Raw genomic sequence first — 26,641 nt, 5'->3', positions numbered from 1 at the left:
ATCAGAGGCGCTAACTCTCCAATGAAACAAGAAAGAACCACACACTGAATCTTCTTAACATCCTCATGATGAACACAATTAATTCAGAACTGACACACACATACATGTATATATATATATATATATATATATATATATATATATATATATCTTACTACTAACAGACTTTTACGAAGTTGGAGCATAGGACTCTTGGTAACACTTGCTGGATACACAATTTCTAAAGCCATGGTTGAAGTTTGAATATCCAAACAAGGACATCATGTAATCTCAGATGTGTAGTACTAAATACTCGATAAAAAGCAACCCATGTGTATTTGACCACGGGCTAGTCAGTTAGTGCGTAGAAAACATCTTCTTTTCATCAGATTTAACCTGAAGCATGGTAGATGATTCCAACGCTCTTCCAAGTGGAAGACTTGAGTTCCATGAATCGAGACATGGTAACATACATGTAGACAAATAGGTACCTTTGGATTCCCCTCTCTTCCAAGATGAGGTTGCATGGCATGGAAGAAATCTAAAGTCAATTATGGAACACTCTGTTGGATAAACAAGGAGAGAATTCCATGCACAGAGGACAAATTTCAATGACACCCTGAAATCTCAAAGATACCATTGGGCTTACTGACTTTCACCTCTGTGCAACTTGGTCGTTTTGACTTTGAGAAAGGAGGAGTTAAGAATGACCATACTGCAATGCTATACGCACTGCTTCTACTTTGCTTTGTCCATCTTCCTCGCTGCCCACTGAGAAGCGTCCACACTGTGCCTGCTGGCACTGGCAAAGATGTTCTCACAGACAGCTTCTGTGGAAGTCATCAGAAGAAGAGAAATCCTTGCCACAGTGGCTAAAATCTGAGGGGATTGGAAGGGAGGAAATGAATTCAATAGTTGGTTCTGGGAAAGACTGAAATGCTGGCAGACTTGAAGGTCGGGACACTTTAGAAAGTCAAGGTTGCCTAGACGCATTTCCTTTTCTGATAACCTTCATACTTACTATGTTGCAGGCTAAAACTTGGAGAGGTGCTTCCCTTCTGGCAGGACAGGTAAGTGACGCTGCTTCCCATTGTGTCTTTTGTTTGTAGGCAGGCTGCATTCTCGAGTGACTAAATATTTACCTACTCTGTACCACTAGAGATGAGATTTATTTAACGTCCCTCTCATGACTAAACAACCTAGGCTTCGTCTTGCCTCTTGATGGTGGAACACTTGCTATGGCCCTGGCATTGTAGGGGACTTAGCTAGGTAGTCCCAACCCAAGCAAGTGACAAGGATACTACCTAATACCATTAGTATTTTGAGGTGCATTTGGAAAACCAACAGTTGGGTGAAGTTATTGGCATATTTGACTTTCTTTTGAAGCTACCATTGAAGCTTCCAATTCTAAATAATATATCCAGAAGTACTAAGAAAAGCCTTCTCCCAGCTCCTTCCCTTATCGACATTCAAGCTCAAAGAATTAAACTCTTATTTCTGCCCTGACAGGTGTGGAACCCAAAGGAAGATGATAAGGTGTTAGGAGTCTAGACCCCTAGAGCACAGAACAATAACCCTCACAAATTTCATCTATCCTTGATCATCTAGCGTGGATACTAAGAAAGCCACCCATGCGTTTTCACTTTCTTGTAAGTAGCATGGAAACATGCAATCTTGCCCTCTAAAATTCAGGTGAATTGCCATAAAGTTTTCGAAAACTCAAACAGAGCTGACAATGAACCATATTTATTCTTTTTATAAATGATTATGGATTATGTTGAGCCAGAAATCTAGTTGTCCATTGTCAGAACAAAACAAAACAAAACTAAGAATATTTTTGGTATTAAATGCAATGCCTTCCTTCATCTTGGAAACTGGGTGGTGTTGAGTTCATTTGAAGAAACATGACATGAGAGGTGATACGAAGAGAAGGTTCAGGAATCAGGCACACAGAACCCAACTCCTGTCCTTCTCAATGTCCTGTGGGATAACTGGTGATGTATATGGACCAAAATGTAGCTTTCCTGTGTGTTGCTTTTTGTTGTCCAAGGAAATATGGAAGGAGCTGGTGGTCATGCGACATACATCACAAAATCCTCCAGAGCATTGACAATTGCAGGACAACTGGAAGGCTCAATACTGTGCACTGTAAGATGGAGAGGAACATACACGGAGACAGGGAACAGGAGGAGGAAGTTTAAAGGTGGGTAAAGAGGAAGAGCATAGAATCAAAACCTCAAATTTGGATGTTGAAAAAAATCTTATCTAGATAGGAAAAAAAGTCATTTTGCTTACTTGAATGTTTTCTCTCTTCTTACCAAATCTTTGTTGTAAAGATTAAATACATAAGTTCAGGGAACATTCACAGGTACCCGATTTGGGGCCAGTGACACCCACCAAAGGCAATGTGTTGACCTCTACTTTTCTCATATGGTGTCAAAGGGGAAAGGCTCTTTAATCCTGTCCTCTGTGTTTCCCCAGAACCTTTGACAGAATGAGCTACATGCCTCCTGCACAGTTTTGAACTTCCTTGTCAAGGCCCAGGAGTCTAGCTCTCTGGGATTTCACTTGGTAGGTGAAAACTCATGTGTTGAGCGAAGGCCTTTCTGGATCTATGATGACAACAGGTCTCTGAGGACGTTGACTGACTTGAACAGATGCGATCTGAGGTCCAGATATGAGGTCCTCGTGAGACCCATGAGGAGTTCAGAGCCTGCCTTGAACTCTTCCCTCTTCAGAGAGGATGAGAACTGTGCAGTATGGCATCATATTCTGAGATTTTTCGAAAAAGGCCTCATAACAATACCCATACTTGGTTTGATACAATCTTCATAGCTTTCTATTTTCAAAGAGAAAGAAATGATTCCAAGTGATAGGGAGACAACCTTTACTATAGGAGTAGGCACATATATCAGGTAGAGATGACTGTAGGTGCTAATGACGTACTCAAAAAATATGTAAGAACTGATGAATTAGAACGTGCTGCTCATTCCTAGTCTCCGGCGATGTACCCTTGCACATATGTGGTAAAGTGTCAGGAGGGGAGGTTAGGGTTCATGCCAGTAGTCCCAAGAATATTGGAGGACAAGGACTGCCCTCGCACTTTTCCCAAAGTTGTGTAAAGGCTAACGTATAACTAATAATTAAAGGATCATTCAATTTATATAGAGGGAAAATTGAAATGGTCTTTCCTGTTGGAGGCTGGGTAAATTCTAGATAATAATGGCTAGGTGAGAAACCAGGGCACCTGTTTGAGACATTCCCTAGTTTTATTGGTGTTCATCATTTATGTCTTAGCTGCCAAAATCTTCCAGAGCATGTTGTGTTTACCTATCTCTCTCTCGCATGGAAACCATCTCAGTTGATCCATCATGAGAAATGACAATTGGGCTTTGCTTTCTGTTATTTGTTGTTGTTGTTTCTGTTTTCCTCCTGGGTACATTCATCCTCTGATTGCCGCTCTCACACAGATGCAAATCATCTATTCTAACAAAATTTGCGTGTTACCCAAGATCTATGGAAACAACTATTCCTTTATGAAACAAGGAAAGATATTTCTAAAGAACATGTTGCTAGCTGGTAGACCCACAATCCTGATAATGGATCAGATGCGCTAACTCTTCAATGAAACAAGAAAGAAACACACACTGAATCTTCTTAACATCCTCATGATGAACACAATTAATTCAGAACTGACACACACATATATGTATATATATATATATATATATATCTTACTACTAACAGACTTTTACGAAACTGTAGCATAGGACTCTTGGTAACACTTGCTGGATACACAATTTCTAAAGCCATGGTTGAAGCTTGAATATCCAATCAAGGACATCATGTAATCTAAGATGTGTAGTACAACATACTCGATAAAAAGCAACCCATTGTATTTGACCACGGGCTAGTCAGTTAGTGCGTACAAAACATCTTCTTTTCATCAGATTTAACCTGAAGCATGGTAGATGATTCCAACGCTCTTCCAAGTGGAAGACTTGAGTTCCATGAATCGAGACATGGTAACATACATGTAGACAAAAAGGTACCTTTGGATTCCCCTCTCTTCCAAGATGAGGTTGCATGGCAGGGAAGAAATCTAAAGTCAATTATGGAACACTCTGTTGGACAAACAAGGAGAGAATTCCATGCACAGAGGACAAATTTCAATGACAACCTGAAATCTCAAAGATACCATTGGGCTTACTGACTTTCACCTCTGTGCAACTTGGTCGTTTTGACTTTGAGAAAGGAGGAGTTAAGAATGACCATACTGCAATGCTATACTCACTGCTTCTTCTTTGCTTTGTCCAACTTCCTCTCTGCCCACTGAGAGGTGTACACAATGTGCCTGTTGGCACTGGCAAAGATGCTCTCACAGACAGCTTCTGAGGAAGTCATCAGAAGAAGAGAAATCCTTGCCACAGTGGCTAACATCTGAGGGGATTGGAAGGGAGGAAATGAATTCAATAGTTTGTTCTGGGAAAGACTGAACTGCTGGCAGACTTGAAGGTCGGGACACTTTAGAAAGTCAAGGTTGCCTAGACGCATTTCCTTTTCTGATAACCTTCATATATATTATGTTGCAGGCTAAAACTTGGAGAGGTGCTTCTCTTCTGGCAGGACAGGTAAGTGACGCTGCTTCCCATTGTGTCTTTTGTTTGTAGGCAGGCTGCATTCTCGCCTGACTAAATATTTACCTATTGTGTACCACAAGAGATGAGAATTATTTATCGTCCCTCTCATGGCTAAACAACCTAGGCTTCGTCTTGCCTCTTGATGGTGGAACACTTGCTATGGCCCTGGCATTGTAGGGGACTTAGCTAGGTAGTCCCAACCCAAGCAAGTGACAAGGATACTATCTAATACCATTAGTATTTTGAGGTGCATTTGGAAAACCAACAGTTGGGTGAAGATATTGGCATATTTGACTTTCTTTTGAAGCTACCATTGAAGCTTCCAATTCTAAATAATATATCCAGAAGTACTAAGAAAAGCCTTCTCCCAGCTCCTTCCCTTATCGACATTCAAGCTCAAAGAATTAAACTCTTATTTCTGCCCTGACAGGTGTGGAACCCAAAGGAAGATGATAAGGTGTTAGGAGTCTAGACCCCTAGAGCACAGAACAATAACCCTCACAAATTTCATCTATCCTTGATCCTCTGGCGTGGATACTAAGAGAGCCACCCATGCGTTTTCACTTCCTTGTAAGTAGCATGGAAACATGCAATCTTGCCCTCTAAAATTCAGGTGAATTGCCATAAAGTTTTCGAAAACTCAAACAGAGCTGACAGTGAACCATATTTATTCTTTTTATAAATGATTATGGATTATGTTGAGCCAGAAATCTTGTTGTCCATTGTCAGAACAAAACAAAACAAAACTAAGAATATTTTTGGTATTAAATGCAATGCCTTCCTTCATCTTGGAAACTGGGTGGTGTTGAGTTCATTTGAAGAAACATGACATGAGAGGTGATACGAAGAGAAGGTTCAGGAATCAGGCACACAGAACCCAACTCCTGTCCCTATCAATGTCCTGTGGGATACCTGGTGATGTATATGGACCAAAATGTAGCTTGGCCTGTGTGTTGCTTTTTGTTGTCCAAGGAAATATGGAAGGAGCTGGTGGTCATGCGACATACATCACAAAATCCTCCAGAGCATTGACAATTGCAGGACAACTGGAAGTCTCAATACTGGGCACTGAAAGATGGAGAGGAACATACATGGAAGACAGGGAACAGGAGGAGGAAGTGTAAAGGCAGGTTAACATGAGGAGCATAGAATCGAAACCGCAAATTAGGATGTTGAAAAAATCTTATCTAGATAGGAAAAAAAGTCATTTTGCTTTCTTGAATGTTTTCTCTATTCTTACCAAATCTTTGTTGTAAAGATTAAATACATAAGTTCAGGGAACATTCACAGGTACCCGATTTGGGGCCAGTGACACCCACCAAAGGCAATGTGTTGACCTCTATTTTTCTCCTATGGTGTCAAAGGGGAAAGGCTCTTTAATCCTGTCCTCTGTGTTTCCCCAGAACCTTTGACAGAATGAGCTACATGCCTCCTGCACAGTTTTGAACTTCCTTGTCAAGGCCCAGGAGTCTAGCTCTCTGGGTTTCACTTGGTAGGTGAAAACTCATGTGTTGAGCGAAGGCCTTTCTGGATCTATGATGACAACAGGTCTCTGAGGACGTTGACTGACTTGAACAGATGCGATCTGAGGTCCAGATATGAGGTCCTCGTGAGAACCATGAGGATTTCAGAGCCTGCCTTGCACTCTTCCCACTTCAGAGAGGATGAGAACTGTGCAGTATGGCATCAGATTCTGAGATTTTTCGAAAAAGGCCTCATAACAGTACCCATACTTGGTTTGATACAATCTTCATTGCTTTCTATTTTCAAAGAGATAGAAATGATTCCAAGTGATAGGGAGACAACCTTTACTATAGGAGTAGGCACATATATCAGGTAGAGATGACTGTAGGTGCAAATGACGTACTCAAAAAATATGTAAGAACTGATGAATTCGAACGTGCTGCTCATTCCTAGTCTCCGGCGATGTAACCTTGCACATATGTGGTAAAGTGTCAGGAGGGGAGGTTAGGGCTCATGCCAGTAGTCCCAAGAATATTGGAGGACAAGGACTGCCCTCGCACTTTACCCAAAGTTGTGTAAAGGCTGACGTATAACTAATAATTAAAGGATCATTCAATTTATATAGAGGGAAAATTGAAATGGTCTTTCCTGCTGGAGGCTGGGTAAATTCTAGATAATAATGGCTAGGTGAGAAGCCAGGGCACCTGTTGGAGACATTCCCTAGTTTTATTGGTGTTCATCATTTATGTCTTAGCTGCCAAAATCTTCCAGAGCATGTTGTGTTTACCTATCTCTCTCTCGCATGGAAACCATCTCAGTTGATCCATCATGAGAAATGACAATTGGGCTTTGCTTTCTGTTATTTGTTGTTGTTGTTTCTGTTTTCCTCCTGGGTACATTCATCCTCTGATTGCCGCTCTCACACAGATGCAAATCATCTATTCTAACAAAATTTGCGTGTTACCCAAGATCTATGAAAACAACCATTCCTTTATGAAACAAGGAAAGATATTTCTAAAGAACATGTTGCTAGCTGGTAGACCCACAGTCCTGATAATGGATCAGATGCGCTAACTCTTCAAAGAAACAAGAAAGAACCACACACTGAATCTTCTTAACATCCTCATGATGAACACAATTAATTCAGAACTGACACACACATATATGTATATATATATATCTTACTACTAACAGACTTTTACGAAGCTGTAGCATAGGACTCTTGGTAACACTTGCTGGATACACAATTTCTAAAGCCATGGTTGAAGCTTGAATATCCAATCAAGGACATCATGTAATCTCAGATGTGTAGTACAACATACTCGATAAAAAGCAACCCAGAGTATTTGACCACGGGCTAGTCAGTTAGTGCGTAGAAAACATCTTCTTTTCATCAGATTTAACCTGAAGCATGGTAGATGATTCCAACGCTCTTCCAAGTGGAAGACTTGAGTTCCATGAATCGAGACATAGTAACATACATGTAGACAAAAAGGTACCTTTGGATTCCTCTCTCTTCCAAGATGAGGTAGCATGGCAGGGAAGAAATCTAAAGTCAATTATGGAACACTCTGTTGGATAAACAAGGAGAGAATTCCATGCACAGAGGACAAATTTCAATGACACCCTGAAATCTCAAAGATACCATTGGGCTTACTGACTTTCACCTCTGTGCAACTTGGTCGTTTTGACTTTGAGAAAGGAGGAGTTAAGAATGACCATACTGCAATGCTATACTCACTGCTTCTTCTTTGCTTTGTCCAACTTCCTCTCTGCCCACTGAGAAGTGTACACAATGTGCCTGTTGGCACTGGCAAAGATGCTCTCACAGACAGCTTCTGAGGAAGTCATCAGAAGAAGAGAAATCCTTGCCACAGTGGCTAACATCTGAGGGGATTGGAAGGGAGGAAATGAATTCAATAGTTGGTTCTGGGAAAGACTGAACTGCTGGCAGACTTGAAGGTCGGGACACTTTAGAAAGTCAAGGTTGCCTAGACGCATTTCCTTTTCTGATAACCTTCATACTTATTATGTTGCAGGCTAAAACTTGGAGAGGTGCTTCCCTTCTGGTAGGACAGGTAAGTGACGCTGCTTCCCATTGTGTCTTTTGTTTGTAGGCAGGCTGCATTCTCGCCTGTCTAAATATTTACCTATTGTGTACCGCAAGAGATGAGAATTATTTAACGTCCCTCTCATGGCTAAACAACCTAGGCTTCGTCTTGCCTCTTGATGGTGGAACACTTGCTATGGCCCTGGCATTGTAGGGGACTTAGCTAGGTAGTCCCAACCCAAGCAAGTGACAAGGATACTACCTAATACCATTAGTATTTTGAGGTGCATTTGGAAAACCAACAGTTGGGTGAAGTTATTGGCATATTTGACTTTCTTTTGAAGCTACCATTGAAGCTTCCAATTCTAAATAATATATCCAGAAGTACTAAGAAAAGCCTTCTCCCAGCTCCTTCCCTTATCGACATTCAAGCTCAAAGAATTAAACTCTTATTTCTGCCCTGACAGGTGTGGAACCCAAAGGAAGATGATAAGGTGTTAGGAGTCTAGACCCCTAGAGCACAGAACAATAACCCTCACAAATTTCATCTATCCTTGATCCTCTGGCGTGGATACTAAGAGAGCCACCCATGCGTTTTCACTTCCTTGTAAGTAGCATGGAAACATGCAATCTTGCCCTCTAAAATTCAGGTGAATTGCCATAAAGTTTTCGAAAACACAAACAGAGCTGACAATGAACCATATTTATTCTTTTTATAAATGATTATGGATTATGTTGAGCCAGAAATCTAGTTGTCCATTGTCAGAACAAAACAAAACAAAACTAAGAATATTTTTGGTATTAAATGCAATGCCTTCCTTCATCTTGGAACCTGGGTGGTGTTGAGTTCATTTGAAGAAACATGACATGAGAGGTGATACGAAGAGAAGGTTCAGGAATCAGGCACACAGAACCCAACTCCTGTCCCTATCAATGTCCTGTGGGATACCTGGTGATGTTTATGGACCAAAATGTAGCTTGGCCTGTGTGTTGCTTTTTGTTGTCCAAGGAAATATGGAAGGAGCTGGTGGTCATGCGACATACATCACAAAATCCTCCAGAGCATTGACAATTGCAGGACAACTGGAAGGCTCAATACTGGGCACTGAAAGATGGAGAGGAACATACATGGAAGACAGGGAACAGGAGGAGGAAGTGTAAAGGCGGGTTAACATGAGGAGCATAGAATCGAAACCGCAAATTAGGATGTTGAAAAAATCTTATCTAGATAGGAAAAAAAGTCATTTTGCTTTCTTGAATGTTTTCTCTATTCTTACCAAATCTTTGTTGTAAAGATTAAATACATAAGTTCAGGGAACATTCACAGGTACCCGATTTGGGGCCAGTGACACCCACCAAAGGCAATGTGTTGACCTCTATTTTTCTCCTATGGTGTCAAAGGGGAAAGGCTCTTTAATCCTGTCCTCTGTGTTTCCCCAGAACCTTTGACAGAATGAGCTACATGCCTCCTGCACAGTTTTGAACTTCCTTGTCAAGGCCCAGGAGTCTAGCTCTCTGGGTTTCACTTGGTAGGTGAAAACTCATGTGTTGAGCGAAGGCCTTTCTGGATCTATGATGACAACAGGTCTCTGAGGACGTTGACTGACTTGAACAGATGCGATCTGAGGTCCAGATATGAGGTCCTCGTGAGAACCATGAGGATTTCAGAGCCTGCCTTGCACTCTTCCCTCTTCAGAGAGGATGAGAACTGTGCAGTATGGCATCAGATTCTGAGATTTTTCGAAAAAGGCCTCATAACAGTACCCATACTTGGTTTGATACAATCTTCATTGCTTTCTATTTTCAAAGAGATAGAAATGATTCCAAGTGATAGGGAGACAACCTTTACTATAGGAGTAGGCACATATATCAGGTAGAGATGACTGTAGGTGCAAATGACGTACTCAAAAAATATGTAAGAACTGATGAATTCGAACGTGCTGCTCATTCCTAGTCTCCGGCGATGTACCCTTGCACATATGTGGTAAAGTGTCAGGAGGGGAGGTTAGGGCTCATGCCAGTAGTCCCAAGAATATTGGAGGACAAGGACTGCCCTCGCACTTTACCCAAAGTTGTGTAAAGGCTGACGTATAACTAATAATTAAAGGATCATTCAATTTATATAGAGGGAAAATTGAAATGGTCTTTCCTGCTGGAGGCTGGGTAAATTCTAGATAATAATGGCTAGGTGAGAAGCCAGGGCACCTGTTGGAGACATTCCCTAGTTTTATTGGTGTTCATCATTTATGTCTTAGCTGCCAAAATCTTCCAGAGCATGTTGTGTTTACCTATCTCTCTCTCGCATGGAAACCATCTCAGTTGATCCATCATGAGAAATGACAATTGGGCTTTGCTTTCTGTTATTTGTTGTTGTTGTTTCTGTTTTCCTCCTGGGTACATTCATCCTCTGATTGCCGCTCTCACACAGATGCAAATCATCTATTCTAACAAAATTTGCATGTTACCCAAGATCTATGAAAACAACCATTCCTTTATAAAACAAGGAAAGATATTTCTAAAGAACATGTTGCTAGCTGGTAGACCCACAGTCCTGATAATGGATCAGATGCGCTAACTCTTCAAAGAAACAAGAAAGAACCACACACTGAATCTTCTTAACATCCTCATGATGAACACAATTAATTCAGAACTGACACACACATATATGTATATATATATATATCTTACTACTAACAGACTTTTACGAAGCTGTAGCATAGGACTCTTGGTAACACTTGCTGGATACACAATTTCTAAAGCCATGGTTGAAGCTTGAATATCCAATCAAGGACATCATGTAATCTCAGATGTGTAGTACAACATACTCGATAAAAAGCAACCCAGTGTATTTGACCACGGGCTAGTCAGTTAGTGCGTAGAAAACATCTTCTTTTCATCAGATTTAACCTGAAGCATGGTAGATGATTCCAACGCTCTTCCAAGTGGAAGACTTGAGTTCCATGAATCGAGACATAGTAACATACATGTAGACAAAAAGGTACCTTTGGATTCCTCTCTCTTCCAAGATGAGGTAGCATGGCAGGGAAGAAATCTAAAGTCAATTATCGAACACTCTGTTGGATAAACAAGGAGAGAATTCCATGCACAGAGGACAAATTTCAATGACACCCTGAAATCTCAAAGATACCATTGGGCTTACTGACTTTCACCTCTGTGCAACTTGGTCGTTTTGACTTTGAGAAAGGAGGAGTTAAGAATGACCATACTGCAATGCTATACTCACTGCTTCTTCTTTGCTTTGTCCAACTTCCTCGTTGCCCACTGAGAGGTGTACACAATGTGCCTGCTGGCACTGGCAAAGATGCTCTCACAGACAGCTTCTGAGGAAGTCATCAGAAGAAGAGAAATCCTTGCCACAGTGGCTAAAATCTGAGGGGATTGGAAGGGAGGAAATGAATTCAATAGTTGGTTCTGGGAAAGACTGAACTGCTGGCTGACTTGAAGGTCGGGACACTTTAGAAAGTCAAGGTTGCCTAGACGCATTTCCTTTTCTGATAACCTTCATACTTATTATGTTGCAGGCTAAAACTTTGAGAGGTGCTTCCCTTCTGGCAGGACAGGTAAGTGACGCTGCTTCCCATTGTGTCTTTTGTTTGTCGGCAGGCTGCATTCTCGCCTGACGAAATATTTACCTACTGTGTACCACAAGAGATGAGAATTATTTAACGTCCCTCTCATGGCTAAACAACCTAGGCTTCATCTTGCCTCTTGATGGTGGAACACTTGCTATGCCCCTGGCATTGTAGGGGACTTAGCTAGGTAGTCCCAACCCAAGCAAGTAACAAGGATACTACCTAATACCATTAGTATTTTGAGGTGCATTTGGAAAACCAACAGTTGGGTGAAGTTATTGGCATATTTGACTTTCTTTTGAAGCTACCATTGAAGCTTCCAATTCTAAATAATATATCCAGAAGTACTAAGAAAATCCTTCTCCCAGCTCCTTCCCTTATCGACATTCAAGCTCAAAGAATTAAACTCTTATTTCTGCCCTGACAGGTGTGGAACCCAAAGGAAGATGATAGGGTGTTAGGAGTCTAGACCCCTAGAGCACAGAACAATAACCCTCACAAATTTCATCTATCCTTGATCCTCTGGCGAGGATACTAAGAGAGCCACCCATGCGTTTTCACTTCCTTGTAAGGAGCATGGAAACATGCAATCTTGCCCTCTAAAATTCAGGTGTATTGCCATAAAGTTTTCGAAAACTCAAACTGAGATGAAAATGAACCATATTTATTCTTTTTATAAATGATTATGGATTATGTTGAGCCAGAAATCTAGTTGTCCATTGTCAGAACAAAACAAAACAAAACTAAGAATATTTTTGGTATTAAATGCAATGCCTTCCTTCATCTTGGAAACTGGGTGGTGTTGAGTTCATTTGAAGAAACATGACATGAGAGGTGATACGAAGAGAAGGTTCAGGAATCAGGCACACAGAACCCAACTCCTGTCCCTGTCAACGTCCTGTGGGATACCTGGTGATGTATATGGACCAAAATGTAGCTTGGCCTGTGTGTTGCTTTTTGTTGTCCAAGGAAATATGGAAGGAGCTGGTGGTCATGCGACATACATCACAAAATCCTCCAGAGCATTGACAATTCCAGGACAACTGGAAGGCTCAATACTGGGCACTGTAAGATGGAGAGGAACATACATGGAAGACAGGGAACAGGAGGAGGAAGTGTAAAGGCGGGTTAACATGAAGAGCATAGAATCAAAACCGCAAATTAGGATGTTGAAAAAATCTTATCTAGATAGGAAAAAAAGTCATTTTGCTTTCTTGAATGTTTTCTCTATTCTTACCAAATCTTTGTTGTAAAGATTAAATACATAAGTTCAGGGAACATTCACAGGTACCCGATTTGGGGCCAGTGACACCCACCAAAGGCAATGTGTTGACCTCTATTTTTCTCCTATGGTGTCAAAGGGGAAAGGCTCTTTAATCCTGTCCTCTGTGTTTCCCCAGAACCTTTGACAGAATGAGCTACATGCCTCCTGCACAGTTTTGAACTTCCTTGTCAAGGCCCAGGAGACTAGCTCTCTGGGTTTCACTTGGTAGGTGAAAACTCATGTGTTGAGCGAAGGCCTTTCTGGATCTATGATGACAACAGGTCTCTGAGGAAGTTGCCTGACTTGAACAGATGCAATCTGAGGTCCAGATATGAGGTCCTCGTGAGACCCATGAGGATTTCAGAGCCTGCCATGCACTCTTCCCTCTTCAGAGACGATGAGAACTATGCAGTATGGCATCAGATTCTGAGATTTTTCGAAAAAGGCCTCATAACAATACCCATACTTTGTTTGATACAATCTTCATTGCTTTCTATTTTCAAAGAGATAGAAATGATTCCAAGTGATTGGGAGACAACCTTCACTATAGGAGTAGGGACATATATCAGGTAGAGATGACTGTAGGTGCAAATGACGTACTCAAAAAATATGTAAGAACTGATGAATTCGAACGTGCTGCTCATTCCGAGTCTCCGGCGATGTACCCTTGCACATATGTGGTAAAGTGTCAGGAGGGGAGGTTAGGGCTCATGCCAGTAGTCCCAAGAATATTGGAGGACAAGGACTGCCCTCGCACTTTACCCAAAGTTGTGTAAAGGCTGACGTATAACTAATAATTAAAGGATCATTCAATGTATATAGAGGGAAAATTGAAATGGTCTTTCCTGTTGGAGGCTGGGTAAATTCTAGATAATAATGGCTAGGTGAGAGGCCAGGGCACCTGTTGGAGACATTCCCTAGTTTTATTGGTGTTCATCATTTATGTCTTAGCTGCCAAAATCTTCCAGAGCATGTTGTGTTTACCTATCTCTCTCTCGCATGGAAACCATCTCAGTTGATCCATCATGAGAAATGACGATTGGGCTTTGCTTTCTGTTATTTGTTGTTGTTGTTTCTGTTTTCCTCCTGGGTACATTCATCCTCTGATTGCCGCTCTCACACAGATGCAAATCATCTATTCTAACAAAATTTGCGTGTTACCCAAGATCTATGAAAACAACTATTCCTTCATGAAACAAGGAAAGATATTTCTAAAGAACATGTTGCTAGCTGGTAGATCTACAATCCTGATAATGGATCAGAGGCGCTAACTCTCCAATGAAACAAGAAAGAACCACACACTGAATCTTCTTAACATCCTCATGATGAACACAATTAATTCAGAACTGACACACACATACATGTATATATATATATATATATATATATATATATATATATATATATATATATATATATCTTACTACTAACAGACTTTTACGAAGCTGGAGCATAGGACTCTTGGTAACACTTGCTGGATACACAATTTCTAAAGCCATGGTTGAAGTTTGAATATCCAATCAAGGACATCATGTAATCTCAGATGTGTAGTACAACATACTTGAAAAAAAGCAACCCATGTGTATTTGACCACGGGCTATTCAGTTAGTGCGTACAAAACATCTTCTTTTCATCAGATTTAACCTGAAGCATGGTAGATGATTCCAACGCTCTTCCAAGTGGAAGACTTCAGTTCCATGAATCGAGACATGGTAACATACATGTAGACAAAAAGGCACCTTTGGATTCCCCTCTCTTCCAAGATGAGGTTGCATGGCATGGAAGAAATCTAAAGTCAATTATGGAATACTCTGTTGGATAAACAAGGAAAGAATTCCATGCACAGAGCATAAATTTCAATGACACCCTGAAATCTCAAAGATACCATAGGGCTTACTGATTTTAACCTCTGTGCAACTTGTTCGTTTTGACTTTGAGAAACTAGGAGGAGTCAAGAATGACCATACTGCAATGCTATAGGCAGTGCCTCTTCTTTGCTTTGTTGAACTTCCTTGCTGCCCACTGAGAGGCGTCCACACTTTGTCTGCTGGCACTGGCAAAGATGCTCTCACAGACAGCTTTTGAGGAAGCCATCAGAAGAAGAGAAATTTTTGCCCCAGTGGCTAAAATCTGAGGGGATTGGAAGGGAGGAAATGAATTCAATAGTTGGTTCTGGGAAATACTGAACGGCTGGCAGACTTGAAGGTCGGGACACTTTAGAAAGTCAAGGTTGCCTAGACGCATTTCCTTTTCTGATAACCTTCATACTTATTATGTTGCAGGCTAAAACTTGGAGAGGTGCTTCCCTTCTGGCAGGACAGGTAAGCAGTGACGCTGCTTCCCATGGTGTCTTTTGTTTGTAGGCAGGCTGCAGTCTCCGCTGACTAAATATTTACCTACTGTGTACCTCTAGAGATGAGAATCATTTGACGTCCCTCTTATGGCTAAACAACCTAGGCTTCATCTTGCCTCTTGCTGGTGGAACACTTGTTATGGCCCTGGCATTGTAGGGGACTTAGCTAGGTAGTCCCAACCCAAGCAAGTGACAAGGATACTACCTAATACCATTAGTATGTTGATGTGCATTTGGAAAACCATTAGTTGGGTGAAGTTATTGGACTATGTGACTTTCTTTTGTAGCTACCCTTGAAGCTTCCAATTCTAAATAATATATCCAGAAGTACTAAGAAAAGCCTTCTCCCAGGTCCTTCCCTTATGGACATTCAAGCTCAAAGAATTAAACTCTTCTTTCTGCCCTAACAGGTGTGGAACCCAAAGGAATATGATAGGGTGTTAGGAGTCTAGACCCCTAGAGCACAGAACAATAACCCTCACAAATTTCATCTATCCTTGATCCTCTGGCGTGGATACTAAGAGAGCCACCCATGCGTTTTCACGTCCTTGTAAGTAGCATGGAAACTTGCAATCTTGCCCTCTAAAATTCAGGTGAATGGCCATAAAGTTTTCGCAGCCCCAAACAGAGCTGACAATGAACCATAATTATTCTTTTTATAAATGATTATGGATTATGTTGAGCCAGAAATCTAGTTGTCCATTGTTGGAAAAATCAAAACAAAACAAAACAAAACGAAGAATATTTTGGTATTAAATGCAATGCCTTCTTTCATCTTGGAAACTGGGTGGATTTGAGTTCATTTGAAGAAACATGACATGAGAGGTGATAAGAAGAGAAGGTTCAGGAACCAGGAACACAGAACCCAACTCCTGTCCCTGTCAATGTCCTGTGGGATACCTGGAAATGTATATGGACCAAAATGTAGCTTGGCTTGTGTGTTCCAATTTGTTGTCCAAGGAAATATGGAACGAGCTGGTGGTCATGTGACATACATCACAAAATCCTCCAGAGCATTGACAATTGCAGGACAACTGGAAGGCTCAATACTGGGCACTGTAAGATGGAGAGGAACATACATGGAAGAAAGGAACAGGAGGAGGAATCCTAAAGTAGGGTTAAGAGGAAGAGCATAGAATCAAAACCGCAAATTAGGATGTTGAAAAAATCTTATCTAGATAGGAACAAAGTCATTTTGCTTACTTGAATGTTTTCTCTATTCTTACCAAAATCTCTGTTGTAAAGATTAAGTACATAATTTCAGGGAACATTCACAGCTACCCGATTTGGGGCCAGTGACACCCACCAAATGCAATGTTTTTGACCTCTATTTTTCTCATATGGTGTCAGAGGGGAAAGGCTCTTCAATCCTGTCAATGTGTTTCCCCACCGCCTTTGACAGAATGAGCTACATGCCTCCTGCACAGTTGTGAACTTCCTTGTCAAGGCCCAGGAGTCTAGCTCTCTGGGGTTTCACTTGGTAGGTGAAAACTCATGTGTTGAGCGAAGGTCTTTCTGGATCTATGATGACAACAGGTATCTGAGGACGTTGACTGACTTGAGCAGATGTAATCTGAGGTCCAGATATGAGGACCTTGTGAGACCCATGAGGATTTCAGAGCCTGCCTGGCACTCTTCCCTCTTCAGAGAGGATGAGAACTGTGCAGTTTGGCATCAGATTATGAGATTTTTCGAAAAAGGCCTCATAAAAGTACCCATACTTGGTTTGATGCATTCTTCATTGCTTTCTATTTTCAAAGAGATTGAAATGATTCCAAGTGATAGGGAGACAGCCTTTACTATAGGAGTAGGCACATATATCAGGTAGAGATGACTGAAGGTGCAAATGATATACTCAAACAATATCTAAGAACTGATGAATTCGAACGTGGTGCTCATTCCTAGTCTTGGTCGATGTACCCTTGCACATATGTGGTAAAGTGTCAGGAGCGGATTTTGTGGCTCATGCCAGTAGTCCCAAGAATATTGGAGGACAATGACTGCCCTCGCCCTTTACCCAAAGTTGTGTAAAGGCTGACGTATAACAAATAAATCCAGGATCATTCAATTTAGATAGAGGGAAAATTGAAAAGGTCTTTCCTGTTGGAGGCTGGGTAAATTCTAGATAATAATGGCTAGGTGATAAGCCAGGGCACCTGTTTGAGACATTCCCTAGTTTTATTGGTGTTCTTCAATTATGTCTTAGCTGCCAAAATCTTCCAGAGTATGTTGTGTTTACCTATCTCTCTCTCTCGCATGGAAACCATCTCAGTTGATCCATCATGGAAATGACAATTGGGCTTTGCTTTCTGTTATTTCTTGTTGTTGTTTCTGTTTTCCACCTGCGTACATTCTTCCTCTTATTGCAGCTCTCACACAGATGCACATCATCTCTTCTAACAAAATTTGCGTGTTACCCAAGATCTATGAAAACAACTATTCCTTTAAAAAACAAGGAAAGATATTTCTAAAGAACATGTTGCTAGCTGGTAGACCCACAGTCCTGATAATGGAGCAGACACGCTAACTCTCCAATGAAACAAGAACGAACCACACACTGAATCTTCTTAATATCCTCATGATGAAAATAATTAATTCAGAACTTACACACACACACACACAGATATATATATATATATATATATATATATATATATATATATATATATATCTTACTACTAACAGACTTTTAGGAAGCAGGAGGATCGGACTCTTGGTAACTCTTGCTGGATACACAATTTCTACAACCATGGTTGAAACTTGAATATCCAATCAAGGACATCATGTAATCTCAGATGTGTAGTACAACATACTCTATTAAAAAGCAACCCATGAGTATTTGACCACAGGCTAGTCAGTTAGTGCGTACAAAACATCTTCTTTTCATCAGATTTAACCTGAAGCATGGTAGATGATTCCAACGCACTTCCAAGTGGAAGACTTGAGTTCCATGAATCGAGACATGGTAACATACATGTAGACAAAAAGGTACCTTTGGATTCCCCTCTCTTCCAAGATGAGGTTGCATGGCAGGGAAGAAATCTAAAGTCAATTATGGAATACTCTTGGATAAACAAGGAAAGAATTCCATGCACAGAGCATAAATTTCATTGACACCCTGAAATCTCAAAGATACCATAGGGCTTACTGACTTTCACCTCTGTGCAACTTGTTCGTTTTGACTTTGAGAAACGAGGAGGAGTTAAGAATGACCATACTGCAATGCTATAGGCAGTGCCTCTACTTTGCTTTGTTGAACTTCCTTGCTGCCCACTGAGAGGCGTCCACACTGTGTCTGCTGGCACTGGCAAAGATGCTCTCACAAACAGCTTTTGAGGAAGCCATCAGAAGAAGAGAAATTTTTGCCCCAGTGGCTAAAATCTGAGGGGATTGGAAGGGAGGAAATGAATTCAATAGTTGGTTCTGGGAAATACTGAACGGCTGGCAGACTTGAAGGTCGGGACACTTTAGAAAGTCAAGGTTGCCTAGACGCATTTCCTTTTCTGCTAACCTTCGTACTTATTATGTTGCAGGCTAAAACTTGGAGAGGTGCTTCCCTTCTGGCAGGACAGGTAAGCAGTGACGCTGCTTCCCATGGTGTCTTTTGTTTGTAGGCAGGCTGCAGTCTCGGCTGACTAAATATTTACCTACTGTGTACCTCTAGAGATGAGAATCATTTGACGTCCCTCTTATGGCTAAACAACCTAGGCTTCATCTTGCCTCTTGCTGGTGGAACACTTGTTATGGCCCTGGCATTGTAGGGGACTTAGCTAGGTAGTCCCAACCCAAGCAAGTGACAAGGATACTACCTAATACCATTAGTATGTTGATGTGCATTTGGAAAACCATTAATTGGGTGAAGTTATTGGACTATGTGACTTTCTTTTGTAGCTACCCTTGAAGCTTCCAATTCTAAATAATATATCCAGAAGTACTAAGAAAAGCCTGCTCCCAGGTCCTTCCCTTATGGACATTCAAGCTCAAAGAATTAAACTCTTCTTTCTGCCCTGACAGGTGTGGAACCCAAAGGAAGATGATAGGGTGTTAGGAGTCTAGACCCCTAGAGCACTGAACAATAACCCTCACAAATTTCATCTATCCTTGATCCTCTGGCGTGGATCCTAAGAGAGCAACCCATGCGTTTTCACTTCCTTGTAAGTAGCATGGAAACTTGCAATCTTGCCCTCTAAAATTCAGGTGAATTGCCATAAAGTTTTCGAAAACCCAAACAGAGCTGACAATGAACCATAATTATTCTTTTTATAAATGATTATGGATTATGTTGAGCCAGAAATCTAGTTGTCCATTGTCGGAAAAATCAAAACAAAACAAAACAAAACGAAGAATATTTTTGGTATTAAATGCAATGCCTTCCTTCATCTTGGAAACTGAGTGGATTTGAGTTCATTTGAAGAAACATGACATGAGAGGTGATAAGAAGAGAAGGTTCAGGAATCAGGAACACAGAACCCGACTCCTGTCCCTGTCAATGTCCTGTGGGATACCTGGAAATGTATATGGACCTAAATGTAGCTTGGCTTGTGTGTTCCAATTTGTTGTCCAACGAAATATGGAACGAGCTGGTGGTCATGTGACATACATCACAAAATCCTCCAGAGCATTGACAATTGCAGGACAACTGGAAGGCTCAATACTGGGCACTGTAAGATGGAGAGGAACATACATGGAAGAAAGGAACAGGAGGAGGAATCCTAAAGTAGGGTTAAGAGGAAGATCATAGAATCAAAACCGCAAATTAGGATGTTGAAAAAATCTTATCTAGATAGGAATAAAGTCATTTTGCTTACTTGAATGTTTTCTCTATTCTTACCAAAATCTCTGTTGTAAAGATTAAGTACATAATTTCAGGGAACATTCACAGCTACCCGATTTGGGGCCAGTGACACCCACCAAATGCAATGTTTTGACCTCTATTTTTCTCATATGGTGTCAGAGGGGAAAGGCTCTTCAATCCTGTCACTGTGTTTCCCCACCACCTTTGACAGAATGAGCTACATGCCTCCTGCACAGTTGTGAACTTCCTTGTCAAGGCCCAGGAGTCTAGCTCTCTGGGGTTTCACTTGGTAGGTGAAAACTCATGTGTTGAGCGAAGGTCTTTCTGGATCTATGATGACAACAGGTATCTGAGGACGTTGACTGACTTGAGCAGATGTAATCTGAGGTCCAGATATGAGGACCTTGTGAGACCCATGAGGATTTCAGAGCCTGCCTGGCACTCTTCCCTCTTCAGAGAGGATGAGAACTGTGCAGTTTGGCATCAGATTCTGAGATTTTTCGAAAAAGGCCTCATAAAAGTACCCATACTTGGTTTGATGCATTCTTCATTGCTTTCTATTTTCAAAGAGATTGAAATGATTCCAAGTGATAGGGAGACAGCCTTTACTATAGGAGTAGGCACATATATCAGGTAGAGATGACTGTAGGTGCAAATGATATACTCAAAAAATATCTAAGAACTGATGAATTCGAACGTGGTGCTCATTCCTAGTCTCGGTCGATGTACCCTTGCACATATGTGGTAAAGTGTCAGGAGCGGATTTTATGGCTCATGCCAGTAGTCCCAAGAATATTGGAGGACAATGACTGCCCTCGCCCTTTACCCAAAGATGTGTAAAGGCTGACGTATAACAAATAAATCCAGGATCATTCAATTTAGATAGAGGGAAAATTGAAAAGGTCTTTCCTGTTGGAGGCTGGGTAAATTCTAGATAATAATGGCTAGGTGATAAGCCAGGGCACCTGTTTGAGACATTCCCTAGACTTATTGGTGTTCTTCAATTATGTCTTAGCTGCCAAAATCTTCCAGAGCATGTTGTGTTTACCTATCTCTCTCTCTCGCATGGAAACCATCTCAGTTGATCCATCATGGAAATGACAATTGGGCTTTGCTTTCTGTTATTTCTTGTTGTTGTTTCTGTTTTCCACCTGCGTACATTCTTCCTCTTATTGCAGCTCTCACACAGATGCACATCATCTCTTCTAACAAAATTTGCGTGTTACCCAAGATCTATGAAAACAACTATTCCTTTAAAAAACAAGGAAAGTTATTTCTAAAGAACATGTTGCTAGCTGGTAGACCCACAGTCCTGAAAATGGAGCAGACACGCTAACTCTCCAATGAAACAAGAACGAACCACACACTGAATCTTCTTAATATCCTCATGATGAACATAATTAATTCAGAACTGACACACACACACACAGATATATATATATATATATATATATATATATATATATATATATATATATAGATATATATATATATTACTACTAACAGACTTTTAGGAAGCAGGAGGATAGGACTCTTGGTAACTCTTGCTGGATACACAATTTCTACAACCATGGTTGAAACTTGAATATCCAATCAAGGACATCTTGTAATCTCAGATATGTAGTACAACATACTCTATTAAAAAGCAACCCATGAGTATTTGCCCACAGGCTAGTCAGTTAGTGCGTATAAAACATCTTCTTTTCATCAGATTTAACCTAAAGCATGGTAGATGATTCCAACGCTCTTCCAAGTGGAAGACTTGAGTTCCATGAATCGAGACATGGTAACATACATGTAGACAAAAAGGCACCTTTGGATTCCCCTTTCTTCCAAGATCAGGTTGCATGGCATGGAAGAAATCTAAAGTCAATTATGGAATACTCTGTTAGATAAACAAGGAAAGAATTCCATGCACAGAAGATAAATTTCAATGACACCCTGAAATCTCAAAGATACCATAGGGCTTACTGACTTTCACCTCTGTGCAACTTGTTCGTTTTGACTTTGAGAAACGAGGAGGAGTTAAGAATGACCATACTGCAATGCTATAGGCAGTGCCTCTTCTTTGCTTTGTTGAACTTCCTTGCTGCCCACTGAGAGGCGTCCTCACTGTGTCTGCTGGCACTGGCAAAGATGCTCTCACAGACAGCTTTTGAGGAAGCCATCAGAAGAAGAGAAATTTTTGCCACAGTGGCTAAATTCTGAGGGGATTGGAAGGGAGGAAATGAATTCAATAGTTGGTTCTGGGAAATATTGAACGGCTGGCAGACTTGAAGGTCGGGACACTTTAGAAAGTCAAGGTTGCCTAGACGCATTTCCTTTTCTGATAACCTTCATACTTATTATGTTGCAGGCTAAAACTTGGAGAGGTGCTTCCCTTCTGGCAGGACAGGTAAGCAGTGACGCTGCTTCCCATGGTGTCTTTTGTTTGTAGGCAGGCTGCAGTCTCGGCTGACTAAATATTTACCTACTGTGTACCTCTACAGATGAGAATCATTTGACGTCCCTCTGATGGCTAAACAACCTAGGCTTCATCTTGCCTCTTGCTGGTGGAACACTTGTTATTGCCCTGGCATTGTAGGGGACTTAGCTAGGTAGTCCCAACCCAAGCAAGTGACAAGGATACTACCTAATACCATTAGTATGTTGATGTGCATTTGGAAAACCAACAGTTGGGTGAAGTTATTGGACTATGTGACTTTCTTTTGTAGCTACCCTTGAAGCTTCCAATTCTAAATAATATATCCAGAAGTACTAAGAAAAGCCTTCTCCCAGCTCCTTCCCTTATGGACATTCAAGCTCAAAGAATTAAACTCTTCTTTCTGCCCTGACAGGTGTGGAACCCAAAGGAAGATGATAGGGTGTTAGGAGTCTAGACCCCTAGAGCACAGAACAATAACCCTCACAAATTTCATCTATCCTTGATCCTCTGGCGTGGATACTGTGAGAGCAACCCATGCGTTTTCACTTCCTTGTAAGTAGCATGGAAACTTGCAATCTTGCCCTCTAAAATTCAGGTGAATTGCCATAAAGTTTTCGCAGCCCCAAACAGAGCTGACAATGAACCATAATTATTCTTTTTATAAATGATTATGGATTATGTTGAGCCAGAAATCTAGTTGTCCATTGTCGGAAAAATCAAAACAAAACAAAACAAAACGAAGAATATTTTTGGTATTAAATGCAATGCCTTCCTTCATCTTGGAAACTGGGTGGATTTGAGTTCATTTGAAGAAACATGACATGAGAGGTGATAAGAAGAGAAGGTTCAGGAATCAGGAACACAGAACCCAACTCCTGTCCCTGTCAATGTCCTGTGGGATACCTGGAAATGTATATGGACCAAAATGTAGCTTGGCTTGTGTGTTCCAATTTGTTGTCCAAGGAAATATGGAACGAGCTTGTGGTCATGTGACATACATCACAAAATCCTCCAGAGCATTGACAATTGCAGGACAACTGGAAGGCTCAATACTGGGCACTGTAAGATGGAGAGGAACATACATGGAAGAAAGGAACAGGAGGAGGAATCCTAAAGTAGGGTTAAGAGGAAGAGCATAGAATCAAAACCGCAAATTAGGATGTTGACAAAATCTTATCTAGATAGGAACAAAGTCATTTTGCTTACTTGAATGTTTTCTCTATTCTTACCAAAATCTCTGTTGTAAAGATTAAGTACATAATTTCAGGGAACATTCACAGCTACCCGACTTGGGGCCAGTGACACCGACCAAATGCAATGTTTTGACCTCTATTTTTCTCATATGGTGTCAGAGGGGAAAGGCTCTTCAATCCTGTCACTGTGTTTCCCCACCACCTTTGACAGAATGAGCTACATGCCTCCTGCACAGTTTTGAACTTCCTTGTCAAGGCCCAGGAGTCTAGCTCTCTGGGGTTTCACTTGGTAGGTGAAAACTCATGTGTTGAGCGAAGGCCTTTCTGGATCTATGATGACAACAGGTATCTGAGGACGTTGACTGACTTGAGCAGATGTGATCTGAGGTCCAGATATGAGGGCCTCGTGAGACCCATGAGGATTTCAGAGCCTGCCTGGCACTATTCCCTCTTCAGAGAGGATGAGAACTGTGCAGTTTGGCATCAGATTCTGAGATTTTTCGAAAAAGGCCTCATAACAGTACCCATACTTGGTTTGATACTTTCTTCATTGCTTTCTATTTTCAAAGAGATAGAAATGATTCCAATTGATAGGGAGACAGCCTTTACTATAGGAGTAGGCACATATATCAGGTAGAGATGACTGTAGGTGCAAATGATATACTCAAAAAATATCTAAGAACTGATGAATTCGAACGTGGTGCTCATTCCTAGTCTCGGTCGATGTACCCTTGCACATATGTGGTAAAGTGTCAGGAGCGGCTTTTATGGCTCATGCCAGTAGTCCCAAGAATATTGGAGGACAATGACTGCCCTCGCCCTTTACCCAAAGTTGTGTAAAGGCTGACGTATAACTAATAATTAAAGGATCATTCAATTTATATAGAGGGAAAATTGAAATGGTCTTTCCTGCTGGAGGCTGGGTAAATTCTAGATAATAATGGCTAGGTGAGAAGCCAGGGCACCTGTTTGAGACATTCAATAGTTTTATTGTTGTTCTTCAATTCTGTCTTAGCTGCCAAAATCTTCCAGAGCATGTTGTGTTTACCTATCTCTCTCTCTCGCATGGAAACCATTTCAGTTGATCCATCATGGAAATGACAATTCGGCTTTGCTTTCTGTTATTTCTTGTTGTTGTTTCTGTTTTCCACCTGCGTACATTCTTCCTCTTATTGCAGCTCTCACACAGATGCACATCATCTCTTCTAACAAAATTTGCGTGTTACCCAAGATCTATGAAAACAACTATTCCTTTAAAAAAAGAGGAAAGATATTTCTAAAGAACATGTTGCTAGCTGGTAGACCCACAGTCCTGATAATGGAGCAGACATGCTAACTCTCCAATGAAACAAGAACGAACCACACACTGAATCTTCTTAATATCCTCATGATGAACATAATTAATTCAGAACTGACACACACACATACACACACACACACACACACACACACACACACATATATATATATATATATATATATATATATATATTACTACTAACTGACATTTAGGAAGCAGGAGGATAGGACACTTGGTAACTCTTGCTGGATACACAATTTCTACAACCATGGTTGAAACTTGAATATCCAATCAAGGACATCATGTAATCTAAGATGTGTAGTACAACATACTCTATTAAAAAGCAACCCATGAGTATTTGACAACAGGCTAGTCAGTTAGTGCGTACAAAACATCTTCTTTTCATGAGATTTAACCTGAAGCATGGTAGATGATTCCAATGCTCTTCCAAGTGGAAGACTTGAGTTCCATGAATCGAGACATGGTAACATACATGTAGACAAAAAGGCACCTTTGGATTCCCCTCTCTTCCAAGATGAGGTTGCATGGCATGGAAGAAATCTAAAGTCAATTATGGAATACTCTGTTGGATAAACAAGGAAAGAATTCCATGCACAGAGCATAAATTTCAATGACACCCTGAAATCTCAAAGATACCATAGGGCTTACTGACTTTCACCTCTTTGCTACTTGTTCGTTTTTACTTTGAGAAACGAGGAGGAGTTAAGAATGACCATACTGCAATGCTATAGGCAGTGCCTCTTCTTTGCTTTGTTGAACTTCCTTGCTGCCCACTGAGAGGCGTCCACACTGTGTCTGCTGGCACTGGCAAAGATGCTCTCACAGACAGCTTTTGAGGAAGCCATCAGAAGAAGAAAATTTTTGCCACAGTGGCTAAAATCTGAGGGGATTGGAAGGGAGGAAATGAATTCAATAGTTGGTTCTGGGAAATACTGAACGGCTGGTAGACTTGAAGGTCGGGACACTTTAGAAAGTCAAGGTTGCCTAGACGCATTTCCTTTTCTGATAACCTTCATACTTATTATGTTGCAGGCTAAAACTTGGAGAGGTGCTTCCCTTCTGGCAGGACAGGTAAGCAGTGATGCTGCTTCCCATGGTGTCTTTTGTTTGTAGGCAGGCTGCAGTCTCGGCTGACTAAATATTTACCTACTGTGTACCTCTAGAGATGAGAATCATTTGACGTCCCTCTTATGGCTAAACAACCTAGGCTTCATCTTGCCTCTTGCTGGTGGAACACTTGTTATGGCCCTGGCATTGTAGGGGACTTAGCTAGGTAGTCCCAACCCAAGCAAGTGACAAGGATACTACCTAATACCATTAGTATGTTGATGTGCATTTGGAAAACCATTAGTTGGGTGAAGTTATTGGACTATGTGACTTTCTTTTGTAGCTACCCTTGAAGCTTCCAATTCTAAATAATATATCCAGAAGTACTAAGAAAAGCCTTCTCCCAGCTCCTTCCCTTATGGACATTCAAGCTCAAAGAATTAAACTCTTCTTTCTGCCCTGACAGGTGTGGAACCCAAAGGAAGATGATAGGGTGTTAGGAGTCTAGACCCCTAGA

General features: G+C 41.0%; 7 non-coding genes across 7 annotated transcripts; all 7 read left to right on the top strand.

Moving 5' to 3' along the window:
• The first annotated feature begins 2,587 nt into the window (after positions 1-2,587).
• On the top strand, positions 2,588-2,652 carry LOC132647871 (small nucleolar RNA SNORD109A). Its single transcript, XR_009586211.1, has one exon. It is a non-coding gene; the product is annotated as a small nucleolar RNA SNORD109A (small nucleolar RNA).
• A 3,496-nt stretch (positions 2,653-6,148) lies between these two features.
• Positions 6,149-6,213, top strand: LOC132647870 (small nucleolar RNA SNORD109A). Its single transcript, XR_009586210.1, has one exon. It is a non-coding gene; the product is annotated as a small nucleolar RNA SNORD109A (small nucleolar RNA).
• A 3,486-nt stretch (positions 6,214-9,699) lies between these two features.
• On the top strand, positions 9,700-9,764 carry LOC132647869 (small nucleolar RNA SNORD109A). The gene has a single exon (XR_009586209.1). It is a non-coding gene; the product is annotated as a small nucleolar RNA SNORD109A (small nucleolar RNA).
• A 3,488-nt stretch (positions 9,765-13,252) lies between these two features.
• Positions 13,253-13,317, top strand: LOC132647341 (small nucleolar RNA SNORD109A). The gene has a single exon (XR_009585709.1). It is a non-coding gene; the product is annotated as a small nucleolar RNA SNORD109A (small nucleolar RNA).
• Positions 13,318-16,860: 3,543 nt separating this feature from the next.
• On the top strand, positions 16,861-16,925 carry LOC132647643 (small nucleolar RNA SNORD109A). Its single transcript, XR_009585989.1, has one exon. It is a non-coding gene; the product is annotated as a small nucleolar RNA SNORD109A (small nucleolar RNA).
• A 3,539-nt stretch (positions 16,926-20,464) lies between these two features.
• LOC132647641 (small nucleolar RNA SNORD109A) lies at positions 20,465-20,529 on the top strand. The gene has a single exon (XR_009585987.1). It is a non-coding gene; the product is annotated as a small nucleolar RNA SNORD109A (small nucleolar RNA).
• Positions 20,530-24,082: 3,553 nt separating this feature from the next.
• Positions 24,083-24,147, top strand: LOC132647714 (small nucleolar RNA SNORD109A). Its single transcript, XR_009586058.1, has one exon. It is a non-coding gene; the product is annotated as a small nucleolar RNA SNORD109A (small nucleolar RNA).
• Positions 24,148-26,641: the final 2,494 nt, after the last annotated feature.

The sequence above is a fragment of the Meriones unguiculatus genome, chromosome 14 (genome assembly GCF_030254825.1).
Source record: "Meriones unguiculatus strain TT.TT164.6M chromosome 14, Bangor_MerUng_6.1, whole genome shotgun sequence".
NCBI lineage: Eukaryota > Metazoa > Chordata > Mammalia > Rodentia > Muridae > Meriones > Meriones unguiculatus.
Note: the sequence above shows the minus strand (reverse complement) of the source record. Positions and strands in the feature narration are given on the sequence as shown.